Source organism: Passer domesticus, chromosome 22 (genome assembly GCF_036417665.1).
Source record: "Passer domesticus isolate bPasDom1 chromosome 22, bPasDom1.hap1, whole genome shotgun sequence".
NCBI lineage: Eukaryota > Metazoa > Chordata > Aves > Passeriformes > Passeridae > Passer > Passer domesticus.
Window position 1 is genome coordinate 1752197 of NC_087495.1, and position 10338 is coordinate 1762534.

At 50.3% G+C, this 10338-nt stretch overlaps 1 long non-coding RNA gene across 4 annotated transcripts; it reads left to right on the forward strand.

Annotated features, from left to right (window-relative positions):
- Positions 1-124: 124 nt before the first annotated feature.
- On the forward strand, positions 125-7142 carry LOC135285072 (uncharacterized). Of its 4 annotated transcripts, XR_010350082.1 has the most exons (5): positions 154-252; positions 291-784; positions 2245-2353; positions 3896-4070; positions 5269-7141. It is a non-coding gene; the product is annotated as an uncharacterized LOC135285072 (long non-coding RNA). The 4 variants fall into 4 exon arrangements; XR_010350081.1 differs by having other exon boundaries at positions 125-784; positions 5269-7142; XR_010350084.1 differs by having other exon boundaries at positions 127-784; positions 6238-7140.
- Positions 7143-10338: the final 3196 nt, after the last annotated feature.

Genomic DNA, 10338 nt, shown 5'->3' on the forward strand with positions numbered 1-10338 from the left:
GGATGCAGGATTGGGATGCAGGATTGGGATGCAGGGTTGGGATGCAGGGTTGGGATGCAGGGTTGGGATGCGGGGCTGGGATGCAGGGTTGGGATGCGGGGTTGGGATGCAGGGTTGGGATGCAGGGTTGGGATGCAGGGTTGGGATGCGGGATTGGGATGCAGGGTTGGGATGCAGGCAGGGATGTGGGCTGCAGAATAAGGAGCAGGACACAGGCAGGGATGTGGAGTCCAGGATGAGAATGGGATGCAGGCAGGAATGTGGGATGCAGGCAGGAATGTGGGATGCAGGCAGGAATGTGGGATGCAGGCAGGAATGTGGGATGCAGGGTTGGGATATGGTCAGGGATGTGGGATACAGGACAGGGAGCAGGATCCAGCAAGGATGTGGGATACAGAGGGGCTGGGATGCAGGATGGGGTTGGGATTCAGGATGAGGAGCAGGATGCAGGCAGGGATGTGGGATGCAGGATCCAGGAGCAGGGATCCACAGGGATGCACAGGGACCCACAGGGATGCACTGGGAGCAGCGCTTCCCCCCTGCCCCCTCTTCCCTTGGCAATTCCCATCTCCCTGAACCCCCGGATCCAGCCTGGAATGATCCCATGCTCCCCAAAATCCCACCCTGGCTAGGAGCCCAACCCCTCCAGGGCCCTGCCCCACAGCTTTTCCTGGTTTGCCTTCACTCTCAGACTTCGGGAAGATGCCAGGATTCCTTGGGAAGAGGGATTGGGATGCCTGGGGCTTCCTGAGGGCAGAAGAGCTGGAGATCCACAACTCTTTCTGTACAAAAATCCACATTTTTATCCCTTATTCCCACTTCCAGGTGCTCTCCCTGTCTTCCCAAATCCTTTCCTTCCAGCCTTCCACCCCCACCCATTCCCAAAATCCCAGGGGAATGTTCCCTGATTTCCAGCTGGACAAAGCCAACTCCATGGGAAAACCCCCAAACCTGCTCAGAATCCTTTTTGGGGGCTAAAATTTGGGTTAAAAATGCTGGGACAAAAATTTCCCCTAGGGTGGGGATGGGAAACAGCTGGAATTCTGGCCCAGAGAAAAAGTCTTGGATTGGGCCATCCCATGGTGATGGATTTGGGCATTTTCAGCTTCTGGTGGTTCCTGTCAGAGAGTTTTTTTGGGAATCAAGTCCCACCAGTTTGGATCAGACTGGTGTTACTGGCTGGGCTGGAATTCCAGCTGCTCCAATCCCCCTGAAAGCCATTCCATGGAAAATCTCAATTTTCTCTCCCAGGATCCTCTTTTGGGGCTCTGCTTGGGAAAAGACACCAGGACAAAATTCTGGAGTCACCCATCCCTCAATGCCTGGAAACCTGGGATAAAACCAAATCCAATCTCAAATTCCAAGTTCAGATCCTTCTTTTTCCCCCTTACAAGGAGTTTTCCATGAAAAACTGAACGACCAGGAGTCACAAATTCCCAAATCCATCACCACGGGATGCCCCAGTCCAGGACTTTTTCCCTCGGCTGCCGGAGCCCAAAGTCTGGCTCTTCCTGTCCATTTTTCCATGGAAAAAGGCAACATTCCCACCCTTCTGCTCCCCCAGCATTCCCACTTTCCTCAGCCAGGGCTGTTTCCAGGGCTGGAACATTCCTTTGGATGGGAGCCACCCCTGGATGAGGCGGGTGGAGATTTTCCAGAAGCTGGGAATTGCTTCCCAAAGATCCGACAGCTCCGGCACCTCCTTAGAAAATAAAAATAAACCAGGATTAAAAAAATTCTTACAATTCCACAGCTTCCCAATGGGAATTTCAGCCCCTTTCAGCACAACCTCGCCCCGGAGCAAATCCCACGATCCGGTGGGAGAAGGATAAAGGGGAATAACCCGGAATGTTGGGAGCTGGATTCGTTTTCTGGAGGCAAAGCTTCCTTGGCAGCCTCCAGATTCCAGGGCAATTCCCAGGAGCAGCTCCCGGCCCGTCAGGCGCTCCCGGGACATCGGAGCAGACAGGGAATTCTGGAAATCGCGGGATGCGAATCCCGCCGTGTCTGGATCGCTCCCATTTCCCCTGGTTTTAATTCCCGGTGAATCCAGCGGCTGGTGAGAGGTCCTGTGGAATGCCCTGAGGAATCCCGGCCTTGGGAAGGAGGGAATGAGTGGGCAATGCTGCTCCTGCCTCCTCCAAATGATTATTCCCAGTTTTTTTCCATAAATACGGATTTTCCTGCGTTCCCATTCAAAGCTGGATCCCTTCACTCCCTAAAAAAATCAATCCCTGTTTTCAGATGGAGCTGGTGCCCTCCTGTCCTTCCCAGATTCCCAAGGAAAACCAGGCCCAAGCCTCATTCCCGGCATCTCTTGGGAACAGCCGGAATCTGGGGCAGCACATTCCAGGTGAGGATCCTCAGAAATGGGAATTTGGGCCAAAAAAAGCTCCCAAGGGGAAAATTTTCCAGTTTCTCTTTTTTCCTTGATCTTTCCAGAATAAATCCAGGGGTTAAGTCCAAAATTAGAGAAGAAAATCCCAAATTTAGCAAGAATGTCTCACTTTTTTTGGAAGAAAGTCCCAGATTTTGGGGAGAAAGTCCCAAACTGGAAAAGAAAACTCCAAATTTAGCAAGAATGTCCCAAATTTTGGGAAGTCCCAAATTTAAGGAAAAAGTCCTAGATTGAAAGACAAAGTCCTAAATTCAGGGGTGGAGTCCTAAATTTGGAATAATCAGGAATTTATTCCAGAGCATCATCCTGGGGAGCAAATCCCAGGGAGGAAGTTTTGACGGAACATCACCTAGGACAAAAATTCCAGGAATTTTGGAGCAGGAAGTCCCTCCTGGAATGGGGTTTGGAAAGGAGGAGCAAACAAAAATCTGGAGGATTGGAATGAAAAATTCCCTGGTGAAAAATCCAGAAAGGGCAGCAGGAAAATCCAAGAGTGGGAGCGAGGAAAGGCTGGGAATATCCGGCACTCCCAGAGCTGGGCTGGTCACCAGCTCAACCACGGGAAAAAATCCGAGGAGATGGAAAAAACTGGGGAATAGGGAGGGGAAAGAAGGGAAAACCTGAGGCTCGCAAAGAATTTGGAATTTTTACTGGAATTTCTGTAGAATCAAGGGGATCAAGGATGGACTTGGGTTCTCTGTGAATTCCCATGGGATTTTTTGGGATTGATCCGGTTCTCTAGTGGAGACGCCTGGGAAAAAAAGGAGGGAATATTCCCAATTCCACACAAGGCCTGGTGAAGGGTGAGGAGTTGGAGCTGAGCCCCAAAATTCCTGCCTGGATGAGGGAAGTGGATTTGGGATTTCAGCCGGATTTGGGGTTTGATCTCACGATTTGGGGAGAGAGGAATAATTGGAATTTATCTTGGAGGGACCCAGGAAGCCAGATGAGAACGGGGGCTGGTTTTTTGGAAAGAAGGGCCAGAAGTGCTGGTTTGGGAATAAAACAGAATCAGCGCCTGGATGTGGAATTTTTGGGCTAGAGGGGAAGGATGGGGGATCCTAAGCCTACTTCTGCATTGCTGGCACTTGGCAGCTCTGAAAAATTCCCAAAAATTCCCCAAAATTAAAAAAACATAAATCCTTAATCTACTCATTTCATGCTCAGAGCCACTTCCAATAGGGAATTTTCCAGTGGAAATCCCAAAAAACCTGGCTGCAGCTCCAGCCAACAGGAAAAACCCCTCAGAGCATTTTCCAGCCCCAAATCTCACCCATGGAATGCTTTCCCAGCCTGACAGACACAGGGACAGAGGGAAAACCCTCTGGAAAAGTGGGAACAATTCTACACAGGCCTGAGGCTGCTCCCCAAAGAGTTGGGATTTTAGGAAATTTTAAGATATTTCTGACATTGTTTGGGAGCATCCCTGGCTTTGCACAGGTCCCTCCTTCCTGCTGCTTGTTTTTCCCAGTTTTTCATGGAATTTTTTCCCTGCAGGTGATGCGTGGTCCCCAAGCCTGGCCCCACTGCCATCTCATCCCAGAGATTTCCAGGATTTTTTTCAGGATGTCCACCCCAATCCTTCCCTGCCTGAGGCCTCTCGGGTCCTCTTTGTTTCCAGTGCCGGAGCTTTCAGGAGCCCATCCCAGGTTTATCCTGGATATTTCCATAGGTAACGGGACATTTTTCCTGGAAAATTGCCCATCAAGGGGATTTTCCTTGGGAATTCAGAGATTCTTCCCTTGGGAATTTGGAGTGCTGGGACATCCCCAAACTGGGAATGCCACTGGGAGCTTTTCCAGCTCCACCTCCTTCCCCAAACCCTGGGAAGAACCGAGTCCGGGAAGGCTCAGCAGGATCAGCGGGATGGGAGAGGTCCCTGGAGCCTTCGGGAACGCGGCAGGAGCGGATCCAGCGGGATTCCCACAGCTGGCACCGGGACGAGTGGCTTTTCCAAACATTTCCCACCCCAAAGGCTCGGGAGCAAACAGAGCCGGGGCTGTGCAAGCAGAGATGCCGTGGGATGGATCCCGGGATATTGACACTCCTGGAAAAACAATCCTGCATTCCTGGCACGGCTCATCCCTGATTCCCAAATTCCCATCCATCCCGCATTCCCGGCTGGCTCCTCCAGCACGGCTCATCCCTGATTCCCAAATTCCCATCCATCCTGCATTCCCGGCTGGCTCCTCCAGCACGGCTCATCCCTGATTCCCAAATTCCCATCCATCCCGCATTCCCGGCTGGCTCCTCCAGCACGGCTCATCCCTGATTCCCAAATTCCCATCCATCCTGCATTCCCGGCTGGCTCCTCCAGCACGGCTCATCCCTGATTCCCAAATCTGCCCCATCCCCATTCCCGGCTTGGCTTCCCATTGGGGAATTCCTGCTGCATCCATATCCGGGAGGGATTGCTCTGCTTCCTTTGGGAATTCCTGACATATCCATAGCCCAGGAGGATCGCTCCACTTCTTTTGGGAATTCCATATCCTGGAGGGATCGCTCCACCTCCTTTGGGAATTCCATATCCTGGAGGGATCGCTCCACCTCCTTTGGGAATTCCATATCCTGGAGGGATCGCTCTGCTTCCTTTGGGAATTCCCTATCCTGGAGGAATCACTTCATCTCCTTTGGGAATTCCATACCATGGAGGGATCACTCTGCTTCCTTTGGGAATTCCTCCCAGCAGGAGGTGTCAGTGCCACCAGTGCTGCTCTGGAATTTGGGAATCGCTGTCAAATCCTGCCCTGATCCTCCCATCCTGGTGCCTTCCCAATTCTTCCCATCTTCCCAATTTCCATCTTCCCATTTTCCCATCTCCCATCTTCCCATCCTCCCGTATTTCCGTCTTCCCATCACTGCTGGAGCAGCCGGAGCAGGAGCTGGGACAGGAACCATCCATGTGGAAGTGTCAAAATTCCAGCAGGACGAATCCCGCTCCCATCTCCAGGAGAATCCCGGCGCCTCCTTCTCCATGAACTCCATGGAAAGCAGCCTTTGGATCCCAGCACGGGATCCTTGGAGCTGGAAAATTCCACCTAGATTTTCCCATTCCCATGGGAGCTGGGATGGTTGGGCAGCTCCAGGCTGAGGAATTCCAAGCAGGAACAAGGCAGGAAAAGCAGGATCCTGAATCCCGCTGGTTTTCCCTTGCGTCTCTTCCCACTCCTCCCATCCCTGCTCCACCTCTCGGCACCAGGAGCGGGATGAGCCGGGGATTGCGGATCCCGGGGAAGGAATTCAATAAATATGGAAATGGCTGCTCCTCGGGCAGGAGAGGGACGGGAATGAGGGATTGGATCCATCCAAACACCTGGAAAGAGGTGGAGAAAGCCGGGCTGGGAAAAACAGGGAAAAGGGATCTGAGGGAGACCAAAGATTTTCTTGGAAAACGAATCCAAACCATGGCACAAAGGGAAAATACCTTAATCCAGAAAAGAGATCCCAAATTCAGAGAATAGATCTGAAATCCACAAAATAGATCCAAAATTCAGAAAATATATCCCAAATCTGGAAAATATATCCCAAATCCACAAAATATATCCCAAATCCACAAAATATATCCCCAACCCACAAAATACATCCCAAACTCAGAAAATAGATCCCAAATCTGGAAAACAGACCCCAAATCTACTAAATATATCCTGAATCCATAAAATAGATCCCAAATCCACAAAATAAATCCCAAATATGGAAAATAGAGATCCCAAATCCACAAAATACGGTCACATTCCAGCCTTTTACCAAGTAAAGCTTCCCCCAGGGATTTTCCCAGCTTTTCTGGTTCCTCCTCCAGGACCTCCTGATTCTTCACCTTTCCCCTATCCCACATTTCCCAGGTTCCGAATTCCCGAGCTCCAGGCTCTGCTCCTGGATCAATAAATCCAACCTCGGCTGTGGCCTTTTGGAGAGGAGTTTTTGCAGGACAAGGAGCTTTGGGAACATTTCCCCCATGGAATAAATCCCAATTTTCCCTCCAACGCAGCCAGGAAAATTCCTTGGGAATTTCCCTGCAGCCAACAATTTCCCAGCTTTCCCTGCAGCCAACATTCCAAAGAATTCCTGGAATGTGCCACCACCACCAACCCCATGTGGCATTGGCAAATCCCAAGGGCAAATTCCATGGGTGACTCTTGGATCCCGGCACTCCCCATCCCACGGGATTGTCTTTTCCAAGAGATGGGAAGGAGCTGAGGAGATCCTGGATTTCCCTGATCCAATCCCGGGAAACACCCGGGAGCTCCAAAAGGATGGAAAAGAGGGGAGGAAGAGGAGGAATTTCCATTTTTCGGTGGAAAATCACCTGGAATTTCCAACTTTGGAGCTTCGCCGGAGGACAGGACTCGCCTTGGATGGGTTTTAGGAGGAATTTTTTCATCCTGGGAATGTTCGGCTGTTGGGAAGCTCCAGAGTCGTTATCTCCACACAATTTAATTAAAGTCTGGCGTTAATGACACAATGGCCACTAATTAATTCAATTAATTTAATTAATTTAATTATTTTAATTAATTTTAAATTAATTTAATTAATTCTCACTCCTGCACAGGAGATTTTGGGGGGGTGTGGGGACTTTTTTGTTGGGAAGCAAAATTAAATTCCAGCCCTGGAAGCACGGAGGGTCCTCGAGAAGCAAAGGGATTTGGGAACGCGTGGGGAGCATCCAGGACTGGGAACTGGGAATGTTTCTGGGAATATTGACTGGGAACCAGGAAAATTGACTGGAAATATTGACTGGGAACTGGGAATGTTGACTGGGAACTGGGAATATTGGCTGGGAATTGGGAATATTGGCTGAGAACTGGAAATATTTCTGGGAAATTTACCTGGGTGCTGGGAATATTTCTGGGAACTGGGCAAATTGACTGGGAACTGGGAATATTGACTGGGACCTGGGAATATTGACTGGGAACCAGGAATATTTCTAGGAACCGGGAAAATCGCCTGGAAATATCGTCTGGGAACTGGGAATACTGACTGAGAACTGGAAATATCAGCTGGGAATTGGGAATATTGACTGGAAATATTGACTGGGACCTGGGAATATTGACTGGAAATCAGGAATATTTCTGGGAACCAGGAAAATTGACTGGAAATATTGACTGGGAACCAGGAAAATTGACTGGGAACTGGAAATATTGGCTGGGAATTGGGAATATTGACTGGGAATATTGACTGGGAATATTGACTGGGAACTGGGAATATGACTGGGAAATGGAAATATTGGCTGGGAATTGGAAATATTGGCTGGAAGCTGGGAATAGTGGCTGGGAACCAGAAATGTTGGTGGGACAAAGCAGCACCAGGCAGGGACAAGAGACGGGGACATCTCCAGCTGGTTCCATTCCCACCTGGCCATGGAAAGACGGGAACAGGCTGTGACAAATCCGGAATTTTTAGGATGGGTTGGGAAGGACCTGGAATTGATCCCGTTCCAATCCACTTCCCATGATCCCAGGCTGCTCCAAGCCCCATCCAGCCTGGCCTTGGGCACTTCCAGGGATCCAGGGGCAGCCACAGCTGCTCTGGAATTCCATCCCAGGGTCTTGTCACCCTCCTAGGGAAGGACTTATCCTAATTATTCCGCCTAACCCAACACATGGAGTCCTGCAATGCTTCGGGTTGGAAAAAATCTATCCCAGGGTGCTCCAAGCCCTGTCCTGGGACACTCCAGGGATGGAGCAGCCCCAGATTCCCCGGATAAATTGTGCCAAGGCTTCCTCATCCCGGTTATTCCTAGAGCATCAAGCAGGAATTTTGGGATGAGGCAGAACATTGGGATACAAACAATTCCAGCTGTTCCAATCGCGGCACAAAATCCAGGGACGGAGTTTGCCAACAGAAGATGAAACTCCTTGGAATGACACTGAAATCCGCCTTTCCTCCCAAAATAACTCCCCACGCCGCAGCCCAGCTCCGAGCTGTCACTTCTTTGGGAAAAATCCCTCTCCGCCTCAATCCGGCTCTTTCAAGCGGAATTATTCCCGCTCGGAGCCGCCGCGGCTCCGAAGGCTCCACGGCGATTTCAGCTCCGCGCTTCCACCTCGTCAGCAGAGCAGGGATTTGGGAATTCTGCTTTCCCTCCCTCCCCATCCCGCTCAGCTTTCAGCTGCTGGGCAATTTCCTGGCTTTCAGCCTCAGCTTCCCTGGAATTTGGAGATAATGAGGCCCAAATTCCTTTGATCTCTCGAATTCCAGCACCCCTGGTTCTGCTGCTCCTCCGAAATCCACGTGGGGGGAAATAAACATGGAATTTTCTCATCCCAGGATGGAGTCTAGAAGTTTTCCAGGGGTCCAGGGAAGTTCTGTGGCTTTGAGAATTTTTGGGTCCATTTCTACGGATTCCCCCCTGGATATCCAAATAAATCCCCACATTCCAAAGGGTTTCTTGTGGGGAATCTCCAGAAGATCCCATTTTCCCACAAGGAAACCAGACTTGGGAAATCCAGGAAATTTCCCACACTTGGGAAATCTGGGAATGGTTATTTTGTGGAGATGTCGGAAACTCCCGTCAATTCCGGCTGCTCCAAGCCCAGAATTGTCATCCCAGGATCCCGAGCATCCCTAAAAATCCGGGTTTGTCCTAGCTGATGGATGAGGAATCCTCGCTTGAAGGCTTCAAATATCCATGAAATATCCCAAAGTTTGGGGGACGGGGGGAAGATCCTGCAGGATGCTTTTCCCAGCAGCACGACCTTGACTGGGAATGTTGCAAAGACATCCCGGAGAATTTGCATCCATGATTTTCCTCCTCCTCAGCCATCTGCTCCCCTGGAATGGCTCCTGCTCCTCGGGGAGAAGTTTCCCAAGGTTGGAAGGAGGTGGAAAAGCTGGGATGGGAGCAGGAAGAGCCCTGGGAGGGGTTGAGAAGGAAGGGATGGAGCCACCCCAGCGGCCTTTGCCACAGGGATTGTCCCAGATTGGACACGGAGAAAAGGCAAAGGAAAAATGAGGGGAAAAGGAGGGAAAAATGAGGTAAAAAAAGTAGGAAAAAAGGAGGAGAGAAAAAGGAGCAGGAAAAAGGAGTGGGGGAAAAAGGAGGGAAGAAAGAACAAAAAAAAAGGAGGAAAAAGTAGGGAAGAAATATGAAAAAAAGTAGGAAAAGGGGGAAGAAAAGGAGGGAAAAGGAGCAGGAAAAAGGAGGAGAAAAAAAGGAGAAAAATGAAAAAAAAGGAGGGAGAAAATGAGAAATATGCTCATTGCACATTCCAGGGTTTTTTCCAACTATGGGAAGCTCCATAAAAAATTGAAATCCTCAGGAATAAATTAAAATAACAAAGAAAAAATCCCAATGGGAGTGGCCAAGCTGGAGCTTCCTGAGGGATGGAAGCAGAGCCATCCTAAGTCCATCCCTTTGAGGCCTCCGGAGCTTTCCTTCTCCTCCGGAGCTTTGGGAATCCGGGAGAAGGGAGCTGGGGGTGGCTGAGCCAGTCCCTCGTGCTCTGAGTCATTCCCAGCCGGATTTAGGCGCTCTCCCACACGCGTTCCGGGTGGCCCGGCCCACCTGGAAGTGCTGACTCAGGATGACTCCTGGTCCCACACGGCCAATTCCCGGTCATCGGGAACAGCCCGGATTCCCTGGAAAAGTGGGGGTTCAAGGATGCTGCCAGTCCCCTCTGGCTGCACCCCCCAGCAGCCCAACCCCAAATTCCCAGGAACACAAATCCCATTGTCCTCCCAGCACAAGTTCACTGCTTTGTTTCTGCAAAATCTCCAAAAACCTCAAAATTCCAAGAAAAATTAATTCCATTACTATACCAGCACAAGTTCACTGCTTTGCTACTGCAAATCCCAAAAAAACCCCAAAATTCCCAGGAATACAAATCCCTTCATCCTTCCAGCACAACTTCAGTGCTTCGCTCCTGCAAAATCCCCAGAAAAAACCCAAAATTCCCAGGAACACAAATCCCATTGTTATATCAGCACAAACTCACTGCTTTGCT